This window comes from Oncorhynchus masou, chromosome 24, assembly GCF_036934945.1.
Source record: "Oncorhynchus masou masou isolate Uvic2021 chromosome 24, UVic_Omas_1.1, whole genome shotgun sequence".
Lineage (NCBI taxonomy): Eukaryota > Metazoa > Chordata > Actinopteri > Salmoniformes > Salmonidae > Oncorhynchus > Oncorhynchus masou.
This window is the reverse complement of record NC_088235.1, coordinates 82369330-82396853: the sequence shown is the minus strand read 5'-3', so window position 1 is coordinate 82396853 and position 27524 is coordinate 82369330. Positions and strand designations below refer to the sequence as shown.

Here is a 27524-nt window from a genome sequence, read left to right as displayed (position 1 = left end):
TATTGATATGATGTTTACTGTTTTATTTAAGAATAAAGTAATTTGCCTAATTAAATATGATTATCTAGTAATCAATTCCATTCCAGTCACTGCGTAATTCTGCTTCAGGTCTTGGTATCGCCTCGTTTTCTGTCCCTGTGGGTGACAGGAGGGAGCAGTAGCCTACTGAATAATCTGTATTCCACCGCTAGTAAATAAACACCCTGTGATCTTCCTATCTTCACAAAGCTCCTGAGGGGTAAACTACAGAAAAAATACATATTTTTCATAAACTGATGAATGGGAGTTTTCTACCCGCGGAATCCTGAAGCAGAAGCATACTGGAAAAGGGGCGCATACCAGACTGATGAACAGCCCTTTCTCTCAATGAGACCCGAAGTGAAAAGACGCAGTAATGAATGACAGTATACTGGCAAGAGCAGCAGCCGTGCGCAGCTACAACGAGCACAAAATAACTATTGTGGGGATAGATGATTGATAACGCAACTGCTATAGTGCAGGCTGGGAGAGCGAAACAGATGTAATTTTCTTACGCTACAGCTGGTTCAGTGCCACTGGGTGCTGCATGGATTGTTATTGCAATCAGTCCTTCTACATCAGCCACTGCTACCAGCAATCCCAAATTACTTAGGAATTCCGGACGGCTGTCTGAGGAGCAATATTGCTGCAGAGCTCAACGGGAATGACATGTGTCGTGGCGCGACATAAGAACCGCTTTGTGGTGTCTTGTCCACCGGGACAGGTGGTGTTGTGTGTGCTGGGGGTTGGTGGGGGTATATGAATACACAACCCGAGAGACAGTTGTGTTAGGGATGTCACGCCGCCGTACGGGATCAGTTTTTGCCAGAGACAGGTGCGACAGAGAGGAGTAGTAGTTTACAAACGACGTTGGGATTGGTGTTGACGAAAACCTCGGGCCTGTCTATCCTTTTCTTACATACTGGATATTAATCCAGGGGACATCATACTGTGGAGGCAAGAACTGTGTAATCGTCGCGTTCCGGGCGCACCTTTTACTCGACAATCAGCGGTAAGTGGGCAGAGCTGTCCAACGTTGGGGTCCGGTGGTGCGCGCTATGGGACATTGCCTCCCGTAGCGCCATGCCGATGCTTTGGGTATAATGGTGTTCCGAACATAATGAAATGTGATGAGTTTGAAAACGTCTCAAACGAATGTGGGGAACTTACTTGAAATTATACGGCATTTGCCCTCTGATGGAGTGTCACCAGCCAGCCACACATGTCGACACACAAAATTGTGACATAATTATAGGCTACAATTTTGTTCCATAGGCTAATATTACCTGGATTTTCTAGCATTGTGTAGTTTCTCGATTTCATACTGCGTAGCTCCATGTCCAAGCTACATACATGTTTTGTTGTTGTAACAGAGACAGCACGATTTATTGTTGACGACTATAAGAAGGTATGCTAATGTCTGACTTCCCTATATATTAGGAAAGTAACCGAGACTGGATCTTTTTGCTATATTCAAAAGAATGTGCAATAGTAGGCTATGTTAATGTCTTTTTCCAACTAGCCTACCGTTACAATGAATTGAACACTAAAACTCTATTATTATTATTATTATTATTATTGATTAAATGTAATCAAAAAAATGTAAATGCACAAAATGACTCATTTTACTCTTCTTTCACACGGAGAGTACAGTAGCTATGAGAGCAGCAACCCTCTGTGACTGGTGTGTGTGTGTCTGTCTAGTGGCGCTGCTGGTGGTTGTGTATGCTGCGCTGTGATCCTGTCCAAGGCCCGGGTGTCTCTACACCCGTCCTCCCCTCGGGCTCTTCTCTCTCCCTTTCCCTCTGTTCTTCTCTTTTTACAGCAGCTGCTGCTGTCTTTACAGCACACTGAGGTAGCCGGCTGGCTAGAGTCAAAATAAAATTCGCGTTTTTCTGAATTGATGACACTGAGCTCCCCAAAGTTTCTTATTTTGGGGGAAAGCTGCAGGTTTTTGTTGTGCCCCCGGTTTCAAATTCAAATTGCCTTTGAGCTGCCTTTTGTTGGACACTGAGGTTTGTGACTGGAAAGGGAGAAAAGTAAGTGAAGTCCCCAAGGGTCAGAGCATTCCAATAATGAGCCCAAGTGTGAGAGAGGAGAGCAGAGTGGGAGAGAAAAGGGGGCTAGGGAGTGGAGACAGTTTTGTGAAAGCTAAGATATAGCCAAGGGAATAGCACAAGCCCTCCCCTCACTCATGTGTCAATCAGGCTCGAAGGACAAGGGGCTCTTTAATATCCCCTGAAAGCCCCCTCTCTCTCCCTGGACTCTGCCACAGGTTGCATACCTTACCTACCTTCTCTAACCTATACTCTTCTGATGCCCAGATGCTGGGCTGTTGTTCTACAGTCCCAGCTTCGTGCCATTGTTTTCTTTTTCTGTGTGAAGAGGGAGAGACAGCTAAATGAAGAAAAGAGAATAAGAGAGAGAGAGAGACTGGAGGGCTGCTGGCTGCATCTGGCTAATGATTCATCTGTTGGTGCTGTGTTGTGTTGCGTGCTGTGTGTTCTCCTAGCTAGGGAGTTTCTCTCCCACACCGCTCTCCCGGCTAATGCCTTCGACCTCCTCTTGTACACTCATCATCCCACTAGCACTTGTTACAGAAGAAATATCATAAAGAATACTTTAGGTGATAAGAACAGAGGAAACACCTGTCTGATAAACGTTGTGATCTCCTCATTGTACTTTCATTTTTAATTTCCTCAAGCCGAGGAGGATGTATTAAATAAGAGCAAACGGACCCCTATCAGTAGGCCTACAGTAACTTTATACTCTCTCACTGCTCCAAGGTGGTGCTGATTTCACTGTTTTTTTGTGCGATGCTTTCCTATTCTCCAGTGCTCCTCACAGCTTAACAAACTGCCCAGTGAAGCTCAGCTAATCCTCAGCAAGCAGAGCACAGTGATTTATTATGAAGTTACTTAATTTGGAAAGATCCACAACTTCCCTCCCTACTTCCCTCCCTGCACTCTGGGCCAAAGAACCCCTACTGCCCTCATTGTGGAATTCTGAACTAATTTGCAGGATCTGTCTGAGTGTGTATGTGAGAGAGAGGGGGACTGAGGAAGAAATAAAAAGAAAGGGAGAATATGTTTGTCACAGTCTGTTAGTTTTCCTGTGTGTGTGTGATTCAGTGCCGTCCAGGATTTGTTGAATGGGGGCCCTGTTAGCACCCTCTCCATTCTCTAACAGTTGTGCACGCCAGCACCCCCCAAAGCAAGTGTTGTGCCTACTGTGCTAAAATAACAGGTGCCCCTGTCCTGTTGCAGGAGGACTTAATCCTGTCCCCGCCACCCCCTCCAGGGGGTTACGTCACCTGGCCAGAGGAGCCCCTATCACAGGCTCTGTGAGAGAGCTGGCGACATCTCCACCACCCTCTGACTGATTGCCTAAGACCAATACAATTGAGCTGCCTGCCTGGGGGCCCCAATGCTAACCTGCTCTGCCGCCCCTCCCACTCCCTTTCACCCCCCCTCCCTCCGCTGGACCTTGGTGTCAGGCCCTCCCAAGCAGTGTGGTCTCTCTGTGGGTTGTCACGAGAAGGACATTGCCCACTGGGACTGAATGGGACAAATTGACCGTAACAATGTTACCACTTAGCATGTGGAGTGGGGAGAAAGGGAAGGTGAAAGAGAGGCTTGGTGAGTGACAGGCCGTGCTGCAGAGATCAGCGTGAGGAGTGGACAGACAGGGCTCCTGTTGCATGAATCAGCAGTGCCTTGTATTATATCCATCTGACCTCGCCATTTACACCCAGCACACAGCAGCCTACCGCTGCTCCCGCTGTTTATGTTTGCCCAAGACTAGTACTGGGGTTGCTATGGCTGCAGGATAAACAGGTTAGCCGATGACCTCTGGAGCCTTTATTCCCAGGGTCCAATGGGCTTGCAGGGTGGCGGCTGCCCCTGACCTGTGGAGAGGTGCGGCTGGAGCTGGCCAGGGGTCACCAAGCCACCAATCCACCCATTAAAATGCAATAAGCCCTCTATCCCACAGGGACTGGCTCTGTGGTTTAATCACACTCTCCCTCTCTCTCGTCATCTGCAATTCCCTTTTATCTTCCATCTCTCCTTCCTCTAATAATTTGTATATCTAGTGCAATACTAAAGCAAAGCAGGAGGATAAATGAGTGGAGTTCAAAGAGAACATCCCCTGAAATAGTCAATAATGAGAGCTCTTTCATTGTCCCTCAACAGCTTTCACATTGCTGCTCTCTCGTTTTGAGTAATTTGTCTTCTATGTTTTAATTTGCTGTCTGTGGACTCTGAAAAGTCTCTGAGAAGGTGAAGGGTATCTGTTACATAAGCCTGGGATGATGGAGGAGCACAATACTACAGTCTTACTAAGGACTGACTAGGCTAGCTGTTGAATAAAGATCCTCCTATATGCTTAATATATAAATTCACCATGAAAATCATTCCATGCCTTTGGCGGAATGATTTTCACGGCCTGTTTGCTTGTCATTGAGGCGTTTTCACATGGCTCTCTCCCCTCAATGAATGAGACTGCTGACATCGCCGTTGTAGCATATAGAGGTTTGATAACGAGGGGAGGGACTAGTGAGGGGCCACTGCAAGGAGAGATGTGGACAGTTTGGTCCCCCCTATACTCTCTACACATACACACACACACACACACACACAATGAGGGGCTTGCAAGGAGCCTGGTTCTTTCCCATTGTGTTGGTGTTGACTAACAGGTCCTTGTTGTTGGATGTGGAAGTAATTGTACAGAGAAACAATGGAACGGACATCCTGAGTCACACTTCAAACATCACCAACACAGTGTTAAGCTGTGGAAGTATGCCCTGTAGGCCCACGGATAGGATGCTCCTCATTTATGTCAGCTTTGGGTTTTAGGGACTATATACTCAGATTGCTCTCTCTAATAGTTTTATGTTTGCTGAGAAACTGTGAGATTGTGCATGTTTATCGTTCTTTACCTAGAGACTCATCTTGCTGTTGTCAGTGTACTGTGGTTCTCTTCATTACCGGACCGTTCTGTTCCTCTCTGCCTGCTTGCCTGTATTGCTGTATTTATTTTTCTCATGCACAGTGCCACTTGTTTTCTGCTTTGAAGTAATTAATGGCTTACTGCTTTCTGTGAACCAGGGGATCCTGTCATGCGTGAGACAGTCATGTTGAAGAGGCTCTATACTGAGGGGAGGGCAGGGTGAGGGGGTGAGGCATGAGGAGAGACTAGTGCCAAGGCCTGGCTATACTATGTGATGGGTTAAGCCTAGCTACGAGTGTGAGCTAATATTCTCAAAGACCCAGGAAGGGGGATGGGTGGGAGGGGGATGGCGGTCAGGGGGCAGAGATACAGCCGGGGTGGAAGACCTGCAGGATTCCACTGGGTGGGCAGAGGCAGAATAGACTCTGGAGACCGCTTACTCAGATGAAATGGGCCCTCGAAAGCACTAAATCAACGGTTCACAAGCACCAATTAATGTATGGAGCCGACATCTCTTGTGTGAGGAATCAAAAGGGTCTGGCTGTGATGAGCGTCTGCTCTGCCCCCTCTCTGTGGAGCTAGTCAGAGAGCCAGGGCCTGTGAGTCAGAGATGAGGGGATGATGAGAGGAGGATAGGGAACATGTGATGAAGAGAAGAGGGGCCCAGGGGCCATCTGGAGGCAACAGGTCTCAGGACAGCAGGCGGTCTCCAGTCAGAGCATCTCATGTCCTGGGTTTGTGCCAGAGTCTGAGCCAGGGTCTCCCCCATCCAAGACCCCCTGTCTGATCCTCTCTTCTAACAGGCCACAATCTGTCACCTGAAATCCTCTATCGGCTCAAGTTGTGCAGTTAAGCGTTATTGAACGGAGAGCTGGTGGTCGACGGGACATGATAATTGTGGAAATTGACTGTGGATGTTTGATTATTAAATGGCATTAACACAATCTTTCCAGATGAGTGGTTTGGGTTATAGGTAGAAAATCAATCTGTGAGTGTTCTGCATGCTCAAAGAGCAATTTATATGTGATTGAGAGGAATATGGCTGGTAATTTACATCTGAAAGAACCCATGAGAACCAACATGTGAAGTTCATAGGAGCATGTCAAATGAAAGCTAAGAGTCTATTTTTTGGGGACATGAAGGCATAGATACCTTTTTCAGCAATTTTCCATCTTAAAAATGAGGCATAAATAATGCCCTTGATTTCTGGTCAAATCGATGGAAAAGGGTCCTTAGAAAACATCTACCAGAAAAAATCTTAAACGTTATTAGAAATACGTAAACACTATTGTTGAAGTAAAGACCCCTGCCAACTAATATCAACATTTATATTTAGTTTGGGATCAATTATTTGAGTTCTGTAAGTTTAAGAAACATTGCCTTGTAATTCCTTTACCAAAAACCCATATATTTTAAAGATATTTTCAAATTTCTCTCCCTCACGAGGAGAGAGGATATTGAAAGTTCACAGAAGTAACAAGTAAAGGTAGACCCACCAATGATTTATAGTATTTTTACTGAAATACTTTTTGTTTATGAATTGTGACGTGATTTAAACTCATTCTGTTCAGCTCATAACTTTTTGGTCAAAGCAAGAGTGTGAAAACAGTCTGGACAACCACTCCCTCTTTCTCTCTCTGCCTCTCTCTTCTCTCTCCAGTTAATGTCACCTCTCTCTCTTACTTACACCTATCCATGAGCCCCATCTATTTCCATATTGTCACGTCTAATCAAGGTGGGTGGAATCAGGCGCAGAGAGCAGATAGCGATATAAAGTTTTATTCTCCGGTGAACAAAATAAACATGGTCAACCCAAATACACACAGGGTGAAATTATCCAACACAGGATAACAGACTAACCGGAGAATAAGAAACACAATAACACCGACAGACAAAATGAATGACAAAATAAACAATCCCACACAAAACAAGGGCGGGACAACCTACATTAAATACAGACACTAATTAACTAAACAACACACAGGTGAAACCAATAGACAAAACCAACAGATACACGAAAAAGGGATCGGTAGTGGCTAATAGGACAGTGACGACAACCGCCGAGCACTGCCCGAACGGGCAGGAGAGCCAACTTTGGCGGAAGTCGTGACACATATGCTGTACAGCGCATTTGGAAAGTATATAGACCCCTGCGCGTTTTCACATTTTGTTACATTACAGCCTTATTGTAAAATGTAGTAAATAAATGTTTTTCCTCAGCAATCTACACACAATACTCAATTTATTATTTTACTTCACCTTTATTTAACCAGGTAGGCCAGTTGAGAACAAGTTCTCATTTACAAATGCGATCTGGCCAAGATAAAGCAAAGCAGTGCGACACATCAACAGAGTTACACATGGTATAAACAAACGTACAGTCAATAACACAATAGAAAAAGTCTATATACAGTGTGTGCAAATGGCGTGCGGAGGTAAGGCAATAAATAGGCCATAGTAGCGAAGTAATTACAATTTAGCAAATTTGCAACAATGCCGGCGGATAATTTTAGAACGAGAGGGTCCAGATTGTCTAGCCCAGCTGATTTGTACGGGTCCAGGCTTTGCAGCTCTTTCCGAACATCTGATATCTGGATTTGGGTGACGGAGAAGCTGGGGAGGCTTGGGCAAGTAGCTGCGGGGGGTGCGAAGCTGTTGGCCGGGGTTGAGGTAGCCAGGAGGAAAGCATGGCCAGCTGTAGAGAACTGCTTATTGAAATTCTCGATTATCATGGATTTATCGGTGGTGACAGTGTTTCCTAGCCTCAGTACAGTGGGCAGCTGGGAGGAGATGCTCTCATTCTCCATGGACTTTACAGTATAATGACAAGGCAAAATAATGACAAAGCGAAAACACGTTTTTAGAGATCTTTGCAAATGTATATATAAAAAACGTATTTACATATTATTCAGACCCTTTGCAATGAGAATCTAACTTGAGCTCCGACGCATCCTATTTCCATTGATCATCCTTGATGTTTCTACAACTTGATTTGGAGTCCACCTGTGGTAAATTCAATTGATTGGACATGATTTGGAAAGGCACACACCTGTCTATATAAGGTCCCAAGATTGACCGTGCATGTCAGAGCCCCGAAACAGGATTGTGTCGAGGCACAGATCTGGAGAAGGGTCCTAAAAAATCTCTGCAGCATTGAATGTCCACCAGAACACACCAAGACTCTTCCTAGAACTGGCCGCCCGGCCAAACTGAGCAATCGGAGGAGAATGACCTTGGACAGGGAGGTGAACAAGAACCCGATGATCACTCTGACAGAGCTCCAGAGTTCCTCTGTGGAGATGGAGAACCTTCCAGAAGGACAACCATCTCTGCGCAGCACTCCAGCAATCAGCCCTTTATGGTACTGTGGCCAGACGGAAGTCACTTCTCAGTAAATGGCGCATGAGACCACTTGGAGTTTGCCAAAGGACAAATAAAGGTCGCTCATACCATGAGAAACAAAATTCTCTGGACTGATGAAACCAAGATTGTTCTCTTTGGCCTGAATGCCAAGCGTCACGTCTGGAGGATCCCTGGCACCGCTCATCACCTGGCCAATACCATCGCTATAGTGAAGCGTCGTGGCAGCAGTGGGGATATTTGTCAGCGGCAGTGAGACTAATCAGGATCGAGGGAAAGATAAATAGAGCAAAGCACATTGTGATCCTAGATGAAAACCTGCTCCAAGGCGCTCAGGACCTCCGACTGGGGCAAAGGTTCACCTTCCAACAGGACAACAACCCTAAGCACACAGGTAAGACAACGCAGGAGTGGCTTCGGGACAAGTCTCTGAATGTTCTTAAGTTGCCCAGCCAGAGCCCGGACTTGAACCCGATCAAACATCTCTGGAGAGAAAATAGCTGTGCTGTGACACTCCCCATCCAACCTGACAGAGCTTGAGAGGATCTGCAGAGAAGAGAGAAATTCCCCAAATACAGGTGTGACATGCTTGTAGTGTCATACACAAGAAGACTCGAGGCTGTAATCACTGCCAAAAGTGCTTCAACAAAGTACTGAGTAAAGGGCCTGAATAATTATGTAAATGGGATATTAAAAATCAATAAAAATCAATACATTTGCAAAGATTTATAGAAACCATTTCTGCTTAGTACAAATCAGAAACCCATGATGTAATTCTGTTACTGCAATTCTGTTACCAGGTGTATATCCACATCAAATCAAATCAAATTTATTTATATAGCCCTTCGTACATCAGCTGATATCTCAAAGCGCTGTACAGAAACCCAGTCTAAAACCCCAAACAGCAAGCAATGCAGGTGTAGAAGCACGGTGGTTAGGAAAAACTCCCTAGAAAGGCCAAAACCTAGGAAGAAACCTAGAGAGGAACCAGGCTATATGGTGTGGCCAGTCCTCTTCTGGCTGTGCCGGGTAGAGATTATAACAGAACATGGCCAAGATGTTCAAATGTTCATAAATGACCAGCATGGTCGAATAATAATAAGGCAGAACAGTTGAAACTGGAGCAGCAGCACGGCCAGGTGGACTGGGGACAGCAAGGAGTCATCATGTCAGGTAGTCCTGGGGCATGGTCCTAGGGCTCAGGTCATTTGAAACTGGAGCAGCAGCACGGCCAGGTGGACTGGGGACAGCAAGGAGTCATCATGTCAGGTAGTCCTGGGGCATGTTCCTAGGGCTCAGGTCCTCCGAGAGAGAGAAAGAGAGAGAGAAGGAGAGAATTAGAGAACGCACACTTAGATTCACACAGGACACCGAATTGGACAGGAGAAGTACTCCAGATATAACAAACTGACCCCAGCCCCCCGACACATAAACTACTGCAGCATAAATACTGGAGGCTGAGACAGGACACTTCACTTATATTTTTTCAAACTCAATCTGTCATGTCATAGCTAACACCCACTTCTTTCTGCAGGCATCTTTGAATCTTAATTTGGAGCAGATATTTTTGGAAATGTTTTTGGGCAACTTGGTCACGTAAAAAACTGAAGGAGATTTTCCGTAATTCTGTTAAGCAACTTTACATCTGCACAGTTCTTCCAGTATATGTTTTTTTATGTTTCAGAGTGCCTGTCTGACTCATTCACATGTCAGGGATGGCCGTTTGAAGCTCGGCAGTTCAGCTCTAACAGTCCTTATCGTCAGAATGGTACATCTACGCCTCAGCTTGAATAGTTTGACTTTGCTGCATGGGGAGTGAGTTCAGTTAGCTATGACAGTATTCACTTTATTTCAAAGCTGGTCGTACAATGCCACGGAATGATCTCTGCTTTGGACATTTCTCTATGAGGTAGTTTAGTGGTGATTTGCTTTGGTCATCACTTCATTTCGATTGGTTTTTGGTGTGTTTTTTTAACCTTTTTATTTAACTAGGCAAGTAGGTTAAGAACAAATTCTTATTAGTGTGTGTGCGTGCCTGTATACAGTCGTGGCCAAACATTTTGAGAATGGCACAAATTATTAATTTTCACAAAGTTTGCTGCTTCAGTGTCTTTAGATATTTTTGTCAGATGTTACTATGGAATACTGAAGTATAATTACAAACATTTCATAAGTGTTAAAGGCTTTTACAATTACATGAAGTTGATGAAAATAGTCAATATTTGCAGTGTCTACCCTTCTTTTTCAAGACCTCTGCAATCCACCCTGGCATGCTGTCAATTAACTTCTGGGCCACACCCTGACTGATGGCAGCCCATTCTTGCATAATCAATGCTTGGAGTTTGTCAGAATTTGTGGGTTTTTGTTTGTCCACCCGCTTCTTGTGGATTGACCACAAGTTCTCAATGGGATTAAGGTCTGGGGAGTTTCCCGGCCATGGACCCAAAATATCGATTTTTTTATTTTATTTTATTTTAATTTTTTTTTTGTTCCCTGTGCCACTTAGCTGGTCCTTTTGTGGCAGGGCTGAAATGCAGTGGAAATGTTTTTTGGGGATTCAGTTCATTTGCATGGCAAAGAGGATCTTTACAATTAATTGCAATTCATCTGATCACTCTTTATAACATTCTGAAGTGTATGCAAATTTCCATTATACAAAATGAGGCAGTAGACTTTTTGAAAATTAATATTTGTGTCATTCTCAAAACCTTTGGCCACGACTGTATGTGACTGTCTGTATGTAATGTATGTGTTACGATAATACTTCAGTGATTGCCCCATTCCTGCTGGTGATTGTGTGGTTGGTCTGTGAGTTCTGGAGCATGCCCAGCTAACTAGGAGACCTTTGGCTGGAGCTGTGTGTCTCCTAGGCAGACAGCTCCTCTGCCATGTGACAGGCCTGGAAAATGGCCTTTCTCAGTAGCCTGCAGTGACACCGCTGCACTGCCCAGATTTCTCTGTTGTTTATCCCTTGCTTGTAGTCTAACCTTTTAAACAATTATATGCTTGCTTCATATAAATAGCATAGCTTGTCCCCTCTGTTTTGTTTCAATTCTGGCCTGCTCTAGCTCTCTTAGTCATTGCAGTCGCCAAGGAAAATCAATCCCTGAGTCTAAACTAAAGAAATAATCAGTAGAGGCTGAAATGCCTGAGAACCCAGCTCTCACAGGCCTGTAGCCTGTAACCTGTCATAACTGCATGTTCCATGAAATGCTAAGGGTGGGGTAACAAGGGCACGGCAATGACAGTTTTTCCATGTTCACGGAACTCAAGAAGAATAGCAACGAAAAAGGAATAGCAACTAAAATAATAAAAGTATGTTGGTGTGGAAATTGTAAGCACATGTTGGCACAAATAATGGCCCAATCATCCTAGAAATATGTAGCTGTAAACAATCTCAACTGCCCCCTTTACACCGCATGCTCCTGGCTTTTAGGGAATGAAACCGTTTTTGGCACTTTTTCTGTGTTGATGAATCTCAGTGAGAGTGTATATAATTGTGCTACCCCGCGGTTGAGTGCTTAGTTTAAGTAACACTGGAGAGTGCTGTTACTGCCAATTGTTAAAGATGGCAGTTATTTTAGAATGTTTTTTTATAGCCATTGGACAGGGGTGTTCCTCCCTCTGCTACTTTTTCTTTTGGCCCGGGCATTTCACCCACTTGGTGCTTCTCACTGCTGTTGTCATCGGCACCATTAACGGTCTCAACAAAGTGGCTTTGAAGCTCCGCAGGGCTCAGAGCCTTATAGAGGGACAGCCCGGAGGCTTCAGTGTTGCTCCTTAGTTCAGATTTCTGTCACCTCTTATACAATAAGGCCCTCAGGACAGCTGGGCCAATTACTCTCCCCCAGTACCCTCTCTCTCTTGCTCCCCCCCCGTGCCATGTGTGTGACCAGGTGAAACATTCTGCACTTTGAAATGGAAGACTTTACAGTTGATACAGTAACATGCTTTGATATTATCATTGTTAAAGACAGAAGCTAAAACCAAAATAGGCCCTGAAGTCATGCTTTAAAATGACACACTCACTAACACAGACATGGATCAGTTTTCTAAACGGATGTAGCGACTGTTGGCATATTAATATTTTATCGGCCTATTTCTAGTTAAATATCTCTGCCTTTTTTAAAGACATGCCTGTCACGGCTTTCGTTGTGGGAAGGAGGAGCGGACCAAAATGCAGCGTAGTTGTGATTCATTTTATTTAATAAGGAAAACTATAGACTAACAAACGTACGAAAACATCCCTACCTGGTGCAAAACACAGAGACAGGAACAATCACACAGTGAAACCCAGGCTACCTAAATATGGTTCCCAATCAGAGACAATGACTAACACCTGCCTCTGATTGAGAACCATATCAGGCCAGACATAGAAATAGACAAACAAGACATCCAACATAGAATGCCCACTCAGATCACACCCTGACCAACCAAAACATAGAAACATACAAATAAACTATGGTCAGGGTGTGACAATGCCCTCCCCTGTCCTTGACTTTTCCTAAATAAGCCTATTTAACACATGTATGTTGTAAGAATCTTTATATCACAAACATAAGTTGTGTTATATACAGTTTTAAGAGGACATGTCCTTTACTTTCCCAGAGTATCAAAAAGTGATTTTCTCAAATCCTCCTACAGAGTCACATACAGGTAAGATATTTTGGTTTTTATATAATATCAGAAATAGCTCATTCTGATGTTTCCAAAACCCTTACCATTACCAAATGACTCTCGAAATTGCGGAGATGAGCTCTATTTCAAAATAACACGTTTCCAAGAATAACCACTGTTCCATGCGCTCCACAGGTGAGCAAGCAGCAACAGATACTCATGAAAATGCTATCGTGTTATTTAAAAGAAAAATCAAGTATTCTAATGCAATCGAAGACATGTATAAACACAACCTAAGAATTATTTTTTCGATAGGATATATGAAATGTATTTATTATACGGTTAGAGTTAAGATTACTGCTCATTGGCTCCCTCGAGGCCTGGCTTTTTTAGTGTTAAGTGGATGCCTCATGTGCAGTTACTTGATTGTGTTTCAAATCCTAATCAGATGGTTAATTTACTGTCTTGGGGATATTTACCAGCTGGCAGTATGGAAAGCAGGTTGATCCTATCTTTTTATCTCTGCCTCCTTGTCTCCCAAGGATGTCTCTATGGTTTCCACACGCACCGTTTTGTTTTGGGAGTCTACTCCTGCTAACAGAGCTGTCCGGGGGTCTATGGTGGGGGGAGTGAATGTGTGGGCTGAATCAGCCATCAGCCCACCGCTGAGCAGAAAAGGACATGCAAATCCCTGTGTCGGCAGCTGTGTAGAGCCCTTCGTTAATAATCTAACACTCCTCCATTATTCCAGCGCAGCCCCAGCTTCACACCAGGTCCAGCACTGTTTCCACATACTCCTAATGACTGACCGACTGGCTGCCTTGCTGGCTGGGGATTGCCGTCCGCCCGAAAAACACCTTTATATATTTATAAACTATATATTCGCTGCAAGGAATGTGGAAAAGCTGATTATGCTGGCTGCAATCTAATCGGTTTGTATTTTACTGGGCTGTGCTTTGGCTGCATTGTTACGCTTGTTCCCTGCTGCTGATAAGGAGTAATTGCTGGTGTGGCTATGCTGGGCTCTTCATCGTGAGTTCACGCAGTATCCAGGCTCAAGCAGCCTCTGAGACGCTTTTTGTTCAAACGAAGAGTCTAAATATGAGTCTTTGTCTGCTCCACTGTTGCTGGAGGTTTTCCCATCGGATAATCCCTTTCTATTTTTTCACCTCGAACAAGACAGTGTTTCCTCTTCTCAGTCTGCGAAGGAGTGTCAGATTTCCAACAGCAGTGCTCAACCAAACAAGCTGGACGTGTGTCTTTGTGTGCGTGTGTGTCTCCCCAGAGCCTCATCTGGGCCCTTCTGTCTCACTCCAGGCTCTTCATTAGTGTGTGTATGTTAATGAGTCACACCTCTGACCAGTGCAGCATGTCTGTTCCCGCATTACAGCCAGGGCCTCAGTCAGCTCTGCCCTCTACCTTGCCTGGCATGGTCAAGGGGGACACCAGGACACTTCCCCTTGCTGCTCCGTTCCTCCGTGGCACTGTGCCCAGCATGGCCTTCCCGCCACTGGTGCTAAGGTGCATTAATGAGTTACCATGCCAACCCCCCACACGCTGTCACAGCGTGTGGCTTATTACCTCCCGACAGAACCCCCCTGACCCACTTTATCCTTGCCTCCATTCACAGCAGCAAGGCAGGGAGCCCAACTAGAGCCCATTACTACTGCCAAGGAGACCCTGGGCCCAGACACACATACAGCCCAGCAACAAAAATGATTCTGCCACAGAAAAGGCCTTTATGGTGTTTGTGTGATATTGTGGGTATTTTTGTCCTGCAGGAGAGCGTTGCTGTAAACTTAAACTCCTGCTGTGGAAATGCATCTTAAAGCCATGCGTGCTCTGCTACTTGGTGCACTTTGTTGAACTGCTGACATTAACTCTCCCTGACTAAACCCTATGAGAATAGAGCATACACTGGGTGATCCTGCCCTGGAGTCTATGGTTGGTAAACAGAGTCTGTCGGAGCTCCATCCCAGCCGTAGTGGAGAGCATGGTTAACATCAGGCTGATATTGGATGTGTCAAACTAGTTTCACAGGCGGATATTGTTTTTTAGTCTGTCTGTCTGTATACAGATAATTTGTTATTGTTGTGAGGTGTCGTGGCGAAGAAAAACCCATGGCATGATTATTGTATGGCTTACAGAGTTACCAGCAAGACAGTAATTCCTCTGCATTCCATTACCATACTCATTAATGTGAATGATTATACACTCAAACCCAGTCAGGAGCCAGCTGACAGAGAGGCAGGCAGGCCCACCAACCAACGCTCCATTACAGGCCAAATACAGTGCCTTGCGAAAGTATTGCCTTGCTGTAATTGCAGCAAAAGGTGGCGCTACAAAGTATTAACTTTAATTGGATTCAGGGGGCTGAATAATTTTGCACGCCCAATTTTTCAGTTTTTGTTTTTCAGATTTGTTCCCAAAAAAGTTTAAAATATCCAATAAATGTCGTTCCTCTTCATGATTGTGTCCCACTTGTTGTTGATTCTTCACATAAAAAAAATACAGTTTTATATCTTTATGTTTGAAGCCTGAAATGTGGCAAATTTGCAGTTTTTGATTTGTTAAAAAAGTTTGAAATATCCAATAAATGTCGTTCCACTTCAGATTCTTCACAAAAAATACAGTTTTATATCTTTATGTTTGGTGCAAAGTTCAAATCTGGCTTTAAAGGGGCCGAATACTTTCGCAAGGCACTGTAGTCTGGAAAATGAGAATGCACAATCAAGGTTGAGTGACCTGTGTCAATATTTTTTTTAAATATTTATTTAACCTTTATTTAACCAGGTAGGCTAGTTGAGAACAAGTTGAGGCCAAGATCAAGCATAGCAATTCGACACATACAACAACATAGAGTTACATGGAATAAACAAAACATAGTCAATAATACAGTAGAACAAAAGAAAACAAAAAGTCTATATACAATGAGTGCAACTGAGGTAAGATAAGGGAGTTCAGGCAATAAATAGGTCATGGTGGCGAAGTAATTACAATATAGCAATTAAACACTGGAATGGTAGATGTGCAGAAGATGAATGTGCAAGTAGATATACTGGGGTGCAAAGGAGCAAGATAAATAAAACCTGTATGGGGATGAGGTAGGTAGATAGATGGGCTGTTTACAGATGGGCTATGTGCAGTGATCTATGAGCTGCTCTGACAGCTGGTGCTTAAAGCTAGTGAGGGAGATATGAGTCTCCAGCTTCAGAGATATTTGCAATTCGTTCCAGTTATTGGCAGCAGAGAACTGCAAGGAAAGACGGCCAAAGGAGGAATTGGCTTTGGGGGTGACCAGTGAGATATACCTGCTGGAGCGCGTGCTACGAGTGGGTGCTGCTATGGTGACCAGTGAGCTGAGATAAGGCGGGGTTTTACCAAGCAGAGACTTGTAGATAACCTGTAGCCAGTGGGTTTGGCGACGAGTATGAAGCGAGGGCCAACCAACGAGAGCGTACAGATCCCAATGGTGGGTAGTGTATGGGGCTTTTGTGACAAAACGGATGGCACTGTGATCGACTGCATCCAGTTTGTTGAGTAGAGTGTTGGAGGCTATTTTATACATGACATCACCGAAGTCGAGGATTGGTAGGATGGTCAGTTTTACAAGGGTATGTTTGGCAGCATGAGTGAAGGATGCTTTGTTGCGATATAGGAAGACAATTCTAGATTTAATTTTGGATTGGAGATGCTTAATGTGAGTCTGGAAGGAGAGTTTACAGTCTAACCAGACACCTAGGTATTTGTAGTTGTCCACGTATTCTAAGTCAGAGCCGTCCAGAGTAGTGATGCTGGACGGGCGAGCAGGTGCGGGCAGTGATTGGTTGAATAGCATGCATTTTAGTTTTACTTGCGTTTTAAGAGCAGCTGGAGGCCACAGAAGGAGAGTTGTATGGCATTGAAGCTCATCTGGAGGTTAGTTAACACAGTGTCAAACGAGGTGCCAGAAGTATACAGAATGGTGTCGTCTGCATAGAGGTGTACCAGAGAATCACCAGCAGCAAGAGCCACATCATTGATGTATACAGAGAAGAGAGTCGGCCCGAGGATTGTACCCTGTCGCACCCCCATAGAGACTGCCAGACGTCCGAACAACAGGCCCTCCGATTTGACACACTGAACTTTATCTGAGAAGTAGTTGGTAAACCAGGCGAGGCAATCATTTGAGAAACCAAGGCTGTTGAGTCTGCCAATAAGAATGTGGTGATTTACAGAGTCGAAAGCCTTAGCCAGGTCGATGAATACGGCTGCACAGTAATGTCTCTTATCGATGGAGGTTATGATGTCGTTTAGGACCTTGAGCGTGGCTGAGGTGCACCCATGACCAGCTCGGAAACCAGATTGCACAGCGGAGAAGGTATGGTGGGATTCGAAATGGTCGGTGATCTGTTTGATAACTTGGCTTTCGAAGACCTTAGAAAGACAGGGTAGGATAGATATAGGTCTGTAGCAGTTGGGGTCTAGAGTGTCACCCCCCTTGAAGAGGGGGATGACCGCGGCAGCTTTCCAAACTTTGGGAATCTCAGATGATACGAAAGAGATTGAACAGGCTAGTAATAGGGGTTGCAACAATTTCGGCATTTTAGAAAGAGAGGGTCCATATTGTCTAGCCCGGCTGATTTGTAGGGGTCCAGATTTTTCAGCTCTTTCAGAACATCAGCTATCTAGATTTTGGTAAAGGAGAAATGGTGGGGGCTTTGGCGGGTTGCTGTGGAGGGTGCCGGGCAGTTGACCGGTGTAGGGGTAGCCAGGTGGAAAGCCTGGCCAGCCGTAGAGAAATGCTTATTGAAATTCTCAATTATAGTGGATTTATCGGTGGTGAAAGTGTTTCCTAGCCTCAGAGCAGTGGGCAGCTGGGAGGAGGTGCTCTTATTCTCCATGGACTTTACAGTGTCCCAGAATTTTTTGAGTTGGTACTACAGGATGCAAATTTCTGTTAGGAAAGCGAAGGCTAGCTTTTTCAAACTGCCTGTGTATATTTGTTCCTAACTTCCGTGAAAAGTTGCATATCACGGGGGCTATTCGATACTAATGCGGAACGCCACAGGATGTTTTTGTGCTGGTCAAGGGCAGACAGGTTTGGAGTGAACCAAGGACTATATCTATTCCTAGTTCTACATTTTTTTGAATGGGGCATGCTTATTTAAGATGGTGAGGAAGGCACTTTTAAAGAATAGCCAGGCATCATCTACTGACGGGATGAGGTCAATGTTATTCCAGGATACCCCGGGCAGGTCAATTAGAAAGGCCTGCTCGCTGAAGTGTTATAGGAAGCGTTTAACAGTGATGAGGGCTGGTCATTTGGTCGCAGACCCATTACGGATGCAGGCAATGAGGCAGTGATCGCTGAGATCTTGATTGACAACAGCAGAGGTGTATTTGGAAGGCGAGTTAGTTAGGATGACATCTATGAGGGTGCCCATGTTTACGGATTTGGAGTTGTACCTGGTAGGTACATTGATAATTTGTGTGAGATTGAGGGCATCAAGCTTGAATTGTAGGATGGCTGGGGTGTTAAGCATGTCCCAGTTTAGGTCACCTAGTAGCACGAGCTCAGAAGATAGATGGGTGGCAATCAATTGACATATGGTATCGAGGGCACAGCTTGGGGCAGAAGAAGGTCTATAGCAAGCGGCAACAGTGAGCGACTTGTTTCTGAAAAGGTTAATTTTTCAAAGTAGAAGCTCAAATTGTTTGGGTGCAGACTTGGATAGTAATACAGAACTCTGCAGGCTACCTTTGCAGTAGATTGCAACACCGCCCCCTTTGGCAGTTCTATCTTGGCGGAAAATGTTATAGTTAGCGATGGAGATTTCAAAGTTTTTGGTGGTTTTCCTAAGCCAGGATTCAGACACAATTAAGACATTTGGGTTGGCAGAGTGTGCTAAAGCAGTGAGTAAAACAAACGTAGGGAGTAGGCTTCTAATGTTAACATGCATGAAACCAAGGCTTTTACGGTTACAGAAGTCAACAAATGAGAGCACCTGGGGAGTGGAGCTAGGCACTGCAGGACCCGGATTAACCTCTACATCACCAGAGGAACAGAGGAGGAGTAGGATGAGGATACGGCTAAAGGCTAACAGGACTGGTCGTTTAGTGCTCTCAGAGCAGAGAGAAAAAGGAGCAGGTTTCGGGGCACGATAGCATAGATTCAAGGCATAGTATACAGACAAAGGTAAGGTAGGATGTGAGTACATTGGAGGTAAACCTAGGCATTGAGTAATGATGAGAGAGATTTAATCTCTAGAGATATTAAACCAGGTGATGTCATCGCATATGTAGGAGGTGGAACAACATGGTTGGCTAAGGCATATTGAGCAGGGCTTGAGGCTCTACAATGAAATAAGACAGTAATCACTAACCAGGACAGTAATGGACGAGGCATATTGATATTAGAGAGAGGCATGCGTAGCCAAGTGAACATATGGGTCCAGTGAGTGGTTGGGCTGACTGGGAACACGGCGATTCAGACACTTAGCAGGCCGATGCTAACAGTTAGTTGGCCGGGGCAAAAAAATCTAGCAGTTAGCAGACCGGGGCTGGCAAGCTAGCAGTTAACAGACCGGGTTAGCAAGCAAGCAGTTAGCAGGGGCTAGCAGTTAGTAGACCGGGGCAGGCAACTTAGCAATTAGTAGACCGGGGCTAGCAAGTTAGCCTTTGGGGGACGTCGCGATGGGGCTAAGTCTGTTGTTGCCTCTTCGTGCAGTGACGTCGATAGACCAGTTCTGGAGTTAGTAGGGTTCCAAGTAGCTCTAGGTAGCTATCAGGCCTAGCAGGGTAGCAGAATGGGCCTTCAGCGGACGTCGCGCCTGAGGGGCCTGTTGGAATCCTCGGGCAGATGATGTCGGTATTCCAGTCATAGAGGATCGGCGGGGTTCCGTGTCCTGTACCGGCAGTAGAAGGGGTCCGGATATTGTAGCCCAGGAGCGCTAGCCAGGCTAGCTTCAGGCTAATTGATGCTTGCTCCGGGATGGAAACGCTAGCCAGGAGTGGTCACCCGGGACTGCGGTTAGCTAGTTGCGAAGATCCAGATGGATCAGTTTGCGGTAGGAATCAGGGGATATGGAGAGAAATAGGTCCATTATGCTCTGGTTTGAGTCACATTGTTTGAACTGGCGAGAGCTTTCCGAGCTAAAGGTTAGCTGATGACCGCTAGCAATGGTTTGCTAACTGATAGCTGGTAGGTAGTTAACTGGCTAGCTTCAGTTGAGGGATTCCAGATCCAAAGTAAATAGAAATACTTCAGAAAAAAAGCAGGTCCACGTCACTTTGGGTGAGGCGGGTTGCAGGAGAGTATTTAGAAGTTGAGGTTTAGGAAAATATTTTTAAAATGTATGCGAAGAAAAATATGTAAAAAGATATAGCTATCTCTCAGTAAGTAATATATACTGCATTGGAATATACATCTCCTATTCTGACAGAGATACTTAGCCACCTCAATTAGCAGTTTGGTAGAATAGTGCATCTGCTTTAGCTCTTTGTTTCTATGGTTATCAGAGAAGTTAAAAGTAGATTGGCATGCTGTTATTCTGAAAGTTCTTGTGATATGGTGTAATTAACCCTTCTCCTGACCTCGATGTAAAACATGTGTACAAAGAAGTCTATAAATGAATTTTCTAGCCCACTATCTCTTAGCATACATCCTGTATGTGACAATGTGCCAATCAGGACGTGCCGCAATAGGGTTGTAGCTCTAGAAGTTGAGTGACAGTATATTTAATAATTAATATGAGTGTTGTGTTTGTTGTGTTCATTGTTTTTGTGAGTTTTGTGCCTTAGGGAGGAGGACAGTACAACACTATGCTGTCAACAGAGGCGTTTAACCCAGAAAAACAAATAAGGAAAATATTTTCCTGGTCTTCTCACTACTTAATTAATTCTGTTAAGTGATGTCATTGAAGAAAAGAGGGAACGTCATAAACATAACACTTTAAGAAGGCCTAAGCAATTTTAGGATAATTATCCCAGTGTTTGTTTAAAATGCAGACTTCAGAGAGCGTGGAGAGAGGAGGACAACAGAAAAACCCGAGAGCAATCATGTCGCCGAGCTACAGCGGTTATGTATTTCATTACAACCGGAACACAGCGTAAATAGCCTGTTATTTCAGGAAGTGTTTTCGTTTGTTCCGCTCAGAATAGCTTGGGAAATTGGTCTGGGACTGTCTATTGTGTCACATGTTTCAGTGTATATTTAATAAGAGCCCCTTAATATAGTGCACAACCCGATCCCCCATCCATTAGCAGGGCTGCTTAATATAGAGATCCAAACGCATCCTTTCAACCAGTCTAGAAACCCCCATTCACCATCCCTCTTAATGTAATGGTGGGTGTCAGTGTGTGACATACAGCCAGGCTCTTTTACTGGGATATAATAGAACCACTCCTCTGGAAGGCTCAGTGCCCATGGCAAGACTTAGACAGTTAGCCTGGCCAGATTAGCCCTGACAACCAGAGTGACCCCCCCCCAAACCAGTCCTACTATCACTGCCCATTATATAGATTGCATCAACAAACTCAGCCATGCTGCGCTGAGCATCAATATCCAAGAGGAGTACCCAGGTCAATATCTGTGAATGAGAGGGGTAATGGCCTTCGACCCTGATACAGTGTGCGTTCACTCGGAAGGAGAGTGGCCGAGCGAGCATCTCAAAGTTTCTCCATGGGGACCTGGGGATGGCGCTGCGCTGAGTGGCTTTTTGAGTGGAGTGTGTGTAAGAGAATGCGTGTGTGTGTTTCCAGTTCAGCAGTCTGAGACTGACCTGGGCCCGGGGGTTTGGCCTGTGGCCACGCCAGAGATCCAGTTCCTCTGTAGTGTTCTGCCTGTGGGCCTCTACTGGGTAGGCCAGGGCAGGCAGGGGGAGCCTGGGACATCTCCAGAGTTATTTCCACTGCGGTGTAAGTGAGTTTGGAAGGATGCTGTGTACTGCATGCCAGGAAAGTAAAGAAATAAACGAGCCTAGAGTGAGGGTTTGAAGTGGGCCAGTGGACGTTGGTTGGAGTGCCGAAGAAGTCTGTTTTCCAAGACCGAGGAGGAGGAGGGGAAGTTTGGAGTGCAGAGTAGGAGGAGGAAGAGACAATGCTGGTCTGAGTTCAGATGAACTGTTACCCTGAGGAGCAAACACCATCAGCACAACATGAACGAGTGTTCCAGGAAGTAGGGAAAGAAGACAAGAGTTTTTTTTTTTACTGGGGTGTGTGTGCACTCACACATGCATCTGTTTTTTTGTTGTTGTTTATGCTTGTGTGTGTATTTGAATGTGTGTGTACTTACCTCCTAGCTGTTGCTTTTACAAAGTCATTTTGAGACCAGCAGCGGTCTCCAAAGTTCTGAGACGCTTGGGTGGCTTGATACAGTTTGGCATCAAGTGGAGCACAGACAAGCCCCGGAGACACCAGTTAGTTAATTAACCAAAAAATTCCACTGATTCACCAGAGTGATAAACAGGAATAGGGGAAACTCTCACGCCCCCTCCTCTCCTCCACCAGAGAGAGGGACTCCAAGTTAGTTCAGGCTATTTGCTCTTCCATCAGCAACAAAGGATGTTAAAAGTAGGCATATTATCTCGTGTGAGGAGGTGATGCTGATTTCAGTATTACATCTTCCTTTGTTTCTGAAGTATGATAATTATGATACATCAGCTGATAAATTACTCCCTTTATGTAACCTCTGTCCGTGATACACGTCCTCTTTTTATCTGATATAGCACATTTTCTATCATTTGTGGGCATTTGTGCATACCGTGAATTCAATGTCGACTGACTGTGGATTTAGGCTGGCTCTGTGTGTGTGCGCCACTCCATGTGTTGTGTGTGTGCAGCGTGGCAGGAGGATGTTGATGACTGTACGTAAATAAGCGTCACAGGGGACTGAACAGACAGAGCATGCTGGGATCATGTAAAGTGCTGGTGGAAATGATTAACGTTCTTGCCGTCCCAAAAGAACCCCTGCCTGCTTTACTGTGCCTCATTTGCTGTGAATCCACTTTTGTAAGGGTGTTGGTAGGGAGGATAATTTGGGAAGAAGAGGTAGGGGGGAGATGTTTGATGACAACTCCCTCACTCCTCTCCCATGGCTGTCTGGCCCTCTCCCTACGCGCAGACTGGGGTGTCTGGGAGACAAAGTGCACAGTGAGTCCACTTTGAGTGGTGAGAAACTTCCAGATGATGACGCTGGCTGACAACTATCCAAGTGAACAGAGAGAGGGTGACCCTATGCCCTCCTTTCCCACTGGCTCCCTCACCCGAGCTGCTGTGTTCAGCCCATTTCTGCTACCTTATACTCTCTCTCCTCAGCCTTTGCTCTGTCTGGCCCATTGCCTTCATGCTGAAATGCTCAGTGCCTGCATGCGTGACTGTGCTCTGCCTCTGCAATCTAAATATTTCCTTTATTAGACTCTGCTCTGCAAAGTGTCCTTATATAAACAAATCTATATTGTTGTCATAGAGCTGCAATGATGGAACATAATAGCTGGCTGGCACCTACCTGTGCTCTGAGTGGAGCTGAAGTTAATGATACAGGGATTAGCTAATGAGATGATGAGGGAGATGATATGGATGCCCCATCCTGCCTATGTCCGGGGTTCCTGGTGATCAAATGTGGCATTATCATACAGGAAATCTTCAAAGCACTTATTCCAGAGCTCAAAACCGTGCATATTAGTATTCATAATTAAAACATCCCCATGTCATAAACCTGTTGTTTATTTTTAGTGCTGACCTACAACATTATTAGAAGTACTGATGGACATCAGAGGGCTGTTCCAACATTTTGTACCTGGCCTGGTAGTCACTGTGAGAGGATTGCTTGTGAGTGTGTTCCTGTGATTGTGTAGGATGCTGGACAGACACTGGGCTACAGTATTTACCCTGGTCCCCAACCCACTCTGTCACAGCAGGGCTGAACTGTTCCTGCTTACGCACTTCCTCATGCACTGAGCAGGGCCAGCCAGGGCTGGCCACTTCAATGAGCCCTGACAGCGAGCAGAACGCATTAGCTGAGACGCTTTACACACAGAAACCTAATCAGAGATTTCCTTTCCTCATGCAATCAGAAGTGAGTAGTGGGACTGGCGTCTGGCTGGCTCTGCACATACTATGCACATACTAGTTGGTTCTGCACATACTATGCTCGTAATGGCTCTCATTGTAGGCATACATTGAGTGAAAAATAACACAAAGCAGAACTTTAATGTCATGGTAGTTGAATGGCCTGATTTCAATACTGATTGAGGAATACCATGCACTGCACTGCCAAGTGTCCCAGCCAACCAAACCACCCCTCAAATGAAATGTACTGTAAATTGTGTGGTTGGATAATGAGATCTACTGAGCTTACATTCTATTCAGGTCTTTACAGCTCACCTCTGTCACTGGGCTCCCAGTCCAGCTCTTTAAAAACACATTGTGTCTTCCCTCTGAGACACATAGCTGCTTACTGTGGAGAGCTGGGGTGAATTAGTTTATAGCCTTTTCTCTCACAGCATTAACCAACACCATATTCATCACTGGAGGAGAAGCGTACTGCAGACTGCAAAGCTGCAGCCTCTCTGAGCTTTTTCATTTAACTTCTGTCCCCCAGTAAACACTGTAAATGCAGACGAGCATCTGCCATCTCCTGACAGACCACTTACATGCCCCCCCCCACATGGCAAGAGACATCACTGAGGAATAACAGTGCTCAGGGTGGAGGCCACGGCTTATGGACGGATTGTGTCTTTACTACTATACTGATGTGGCCTGGTAGCCAGCCACCAGATCTGGCAGTGCTTTAGCCAACTGTCGTTTCATTGAACTAAAGCACAGTCAGATCCGGCTAACGGGCTATTACTGATGTCCTCGCTCCAGTCATAGATTGTGTGCTCAGTGTGCCAAGATGTGCATCAGTTCAATGCATTTGTGAATATACAGAGAGACAGTAAATAAGGTTGACGGAGAAACGCATGATAAGAACGCTATCAAGGATTGCAATATTATTCTTGTAGGCAAATATGCCCCCCCCAGGTCTGCTTGTACTTTCTCAGAGGACTCAGCAGTCCTAATCAACCTATGAGATGGTTCCTCTGGCCCAAATCTCTTCATTTACCAGACAGCGTGTTGCTCTGCCTCCTTGCAGAAAATTGCATTTGTTCCCTGACAATTACAGTGGGGCAAAAAAGTATTTAGTCAGCCACCAATTGTGCAAGTTCTCCCACTTAAAAAGATGAGAGAGGCCTGTAATTTTCATCATAGGTACACTTCAACTATGACAGACAAAATGAGAAAAAAAATCCAGAAAATCAAATTGTAGGATTTTTTTAATGAATTTATTTGCAAATTATGGTGGAAAATAAGTATTTGACCAAATACGTATTTGGTCAAATACTTATCTCAATACTATGTTATATAACCTTTGTTGGCAATGACAGAGGTCAAACGTTTTCTGTAAGTCTTCACAAGGTTTTCACACACTGTTGCTGGTATTTTGGCCCATTCCTCCATGCAGATCTCCTCTAGAGCAGTGATGTTTTGGGGCTGTTAATGGGCAACACGGACTTTCAACTCCCTCCAAAGATTTTCTATGGGGTTGAGATCTGGAGACTGGCTAGGCCACTCCAGGAACATGAAATGCTTTTTTACGAAGCCACTCCTTCGTTGCCCGGGCGGTGTGTTTGGGATCATTGTCATGTTGAAAGACCCAGCCACGTTTAATCTTCAATGCCCTTGCTGATGGAAGGTTTTCACTCAAAATCTCACGATACATGGCCCCTTTCATTCTTTCCTTTACACGGATCAGTCGTCCTGGTCCCTTTGCAGAAAAACAGCCCCAAAGCATGATGTTTCCACCCCCATGCTTCACAGTAGGTATGATGTTCTTTGGATGCAACTCAAAATTCTTTGTCCTCCAAACACGACGAGTTGAGTTTTTACCAAAAAGTTATATTTTTGTTTCATCTGACCATATGACATTCTCCCAATCTTCTTCTGGATCATCCAAATGCTCTCTAGCAAACTTCAGACGGGCCTGGACATGTACTGGCTTAAGCAGGGGAACACGTCTAGCACTGCAGGATTTGAGTCCATGGCGGCGTAGTGTGTTACTGATGGTAGGCTTTGTTACTTTGGTCCCAGCTCTCTGCAGGTCATTCACTAGGTCCCCCGTGTGGTTCTGGGATTTTTGCTCACCGTTCTTGTGATCATTTTGACCCCACGGGGTGAGATCTTGCGTGGAGCCCCAGATCGAGGGAGATTATCAGTGGTCTTGTATGTCTTCCATTTCCTAATAATTGCTCCCACAGTTGATTTCTTCAAACCAAGCTGCTTACCTATTGTAGATTCAGTCTTCCCAGCCTGGTGCAGGTCTACAATTTTGTTTCTGGTGTCCTTTGACAGCTCTTTGGTCTTGGCCATAGTGGAGTTTGGAGTGTGACTGTTTGAGGTTGTGGACAGGTGTCTTTTATACTGATAACAAGTTCAAACAGGTGCCATTAATACAGGTAACAAGTGGAGGACAGAGGAGCCTCTTAAAGAAGAAGGTACAGGTGTCAGGATTTGGCCAGGGTTGTTCCGGGTTTTGGTCAGTAGATGTCCCCATTGTGCTTTTTGTCCCTATGTTTTTCCCTTGATCCCCATTATTATTTGCACCTGTGTCTCGTTTCCCCTGATTGTATTTAAACCCTTTGTTTCCCTCAGTTCTGTGCTCTGTGTTTGTATGTTAGCACCCTGCCCTAGTGTTCTGTGTGCTCTTGTCGATTCCGGGTGAAGTTCTTGTGGTATTCTGTTTTTTTTGTTTTTGTTTATTTTTGGTGAGTTTCTTTTGAGGTCTTTTTGTGTTTTTCCTACCACCTTTTGGATTTGCCATTTTTTGTATTTTAGGATTTTTTTCTTTATTAAATACACCGTCTTAAGTACTGCTGTGTCTGCCTCATCTTCTGGGTTCTGCTGTCTATTCGTGGCTCAGTTGGTTAAGATACTGTTTCTCACTCCAGAGACCCAGGTTCGAAACCGGGTCCTGACAACAGGTCTGTGAGAGCCAGAAATCTTGCTTTTTTGTAGGTGACCAAATACTTATTTTCCACCATAATTTGCAAACAAATTCATCAAAAATCCTACAATGTGATTTTCTGGATTTTTTTTCTCATTTTGTCTATCATAGTTGTAGTGTACCTATGATGAAAATTACAGGCCTCATCTTTTTAAGTGGGAGAACTTGCACAATTGGTGGCTGACTAAATACTTTTTTGCCCCACAGTATGTGGACTTTGCTGAATGTAAATGAACATGTTGTGCTGTGGAAGGACTGAGCAATGTGAGAGACAGAATAAAGCCCCAACATTTTTGGGCGGAGAGGCGTCTCCATCCCTCTATCACACTATTCCTCTGTTTGCTGAGTATGTTTCCCTTCACTCAGATCATTCTTTCCCTCCTGTTCTCTTGTTATGGTGGAAGAATATACATGTAAATACATATAATAGAGTTGATTTATTTAAGCCTTATTTTACCAGGTAAGTTGACTGATAAGACATTCTCATTTTACAGCAACGACCTAGGGAATAGTTACAGGGGATGAATGAGCCAATTGGAAGTTGGGAGGATTAGTT

At 44.8% G+C, this 27524-nt stretch overlaps 1 protein-coding gene across 2 annotated transcripts in view; it reads left to right on the top strand.

The window, feature by feature from the left end:
- The first annotated feature begins 243 nt into the window (after positions 1 to 243).
- Positions 244 to 27524, top strand: part of sema6bb (sema domain, transmembrane domain (TM), and cytoplasmic domain, (semaphorin) 6Bb) — a 148857-nt gene continuing 121576 nt past the window's right edge. For both annotated transcript variants that reach the window (XM_064935237.1, XM_064935236.1), the window contains exon 1: positions 244 to 1030. The gene's annotated coding sequence lies outside the window, so the exon portion shown is untranslated. The remainder of the gene's footprint in view (positions 1031 to 27524) is intronic.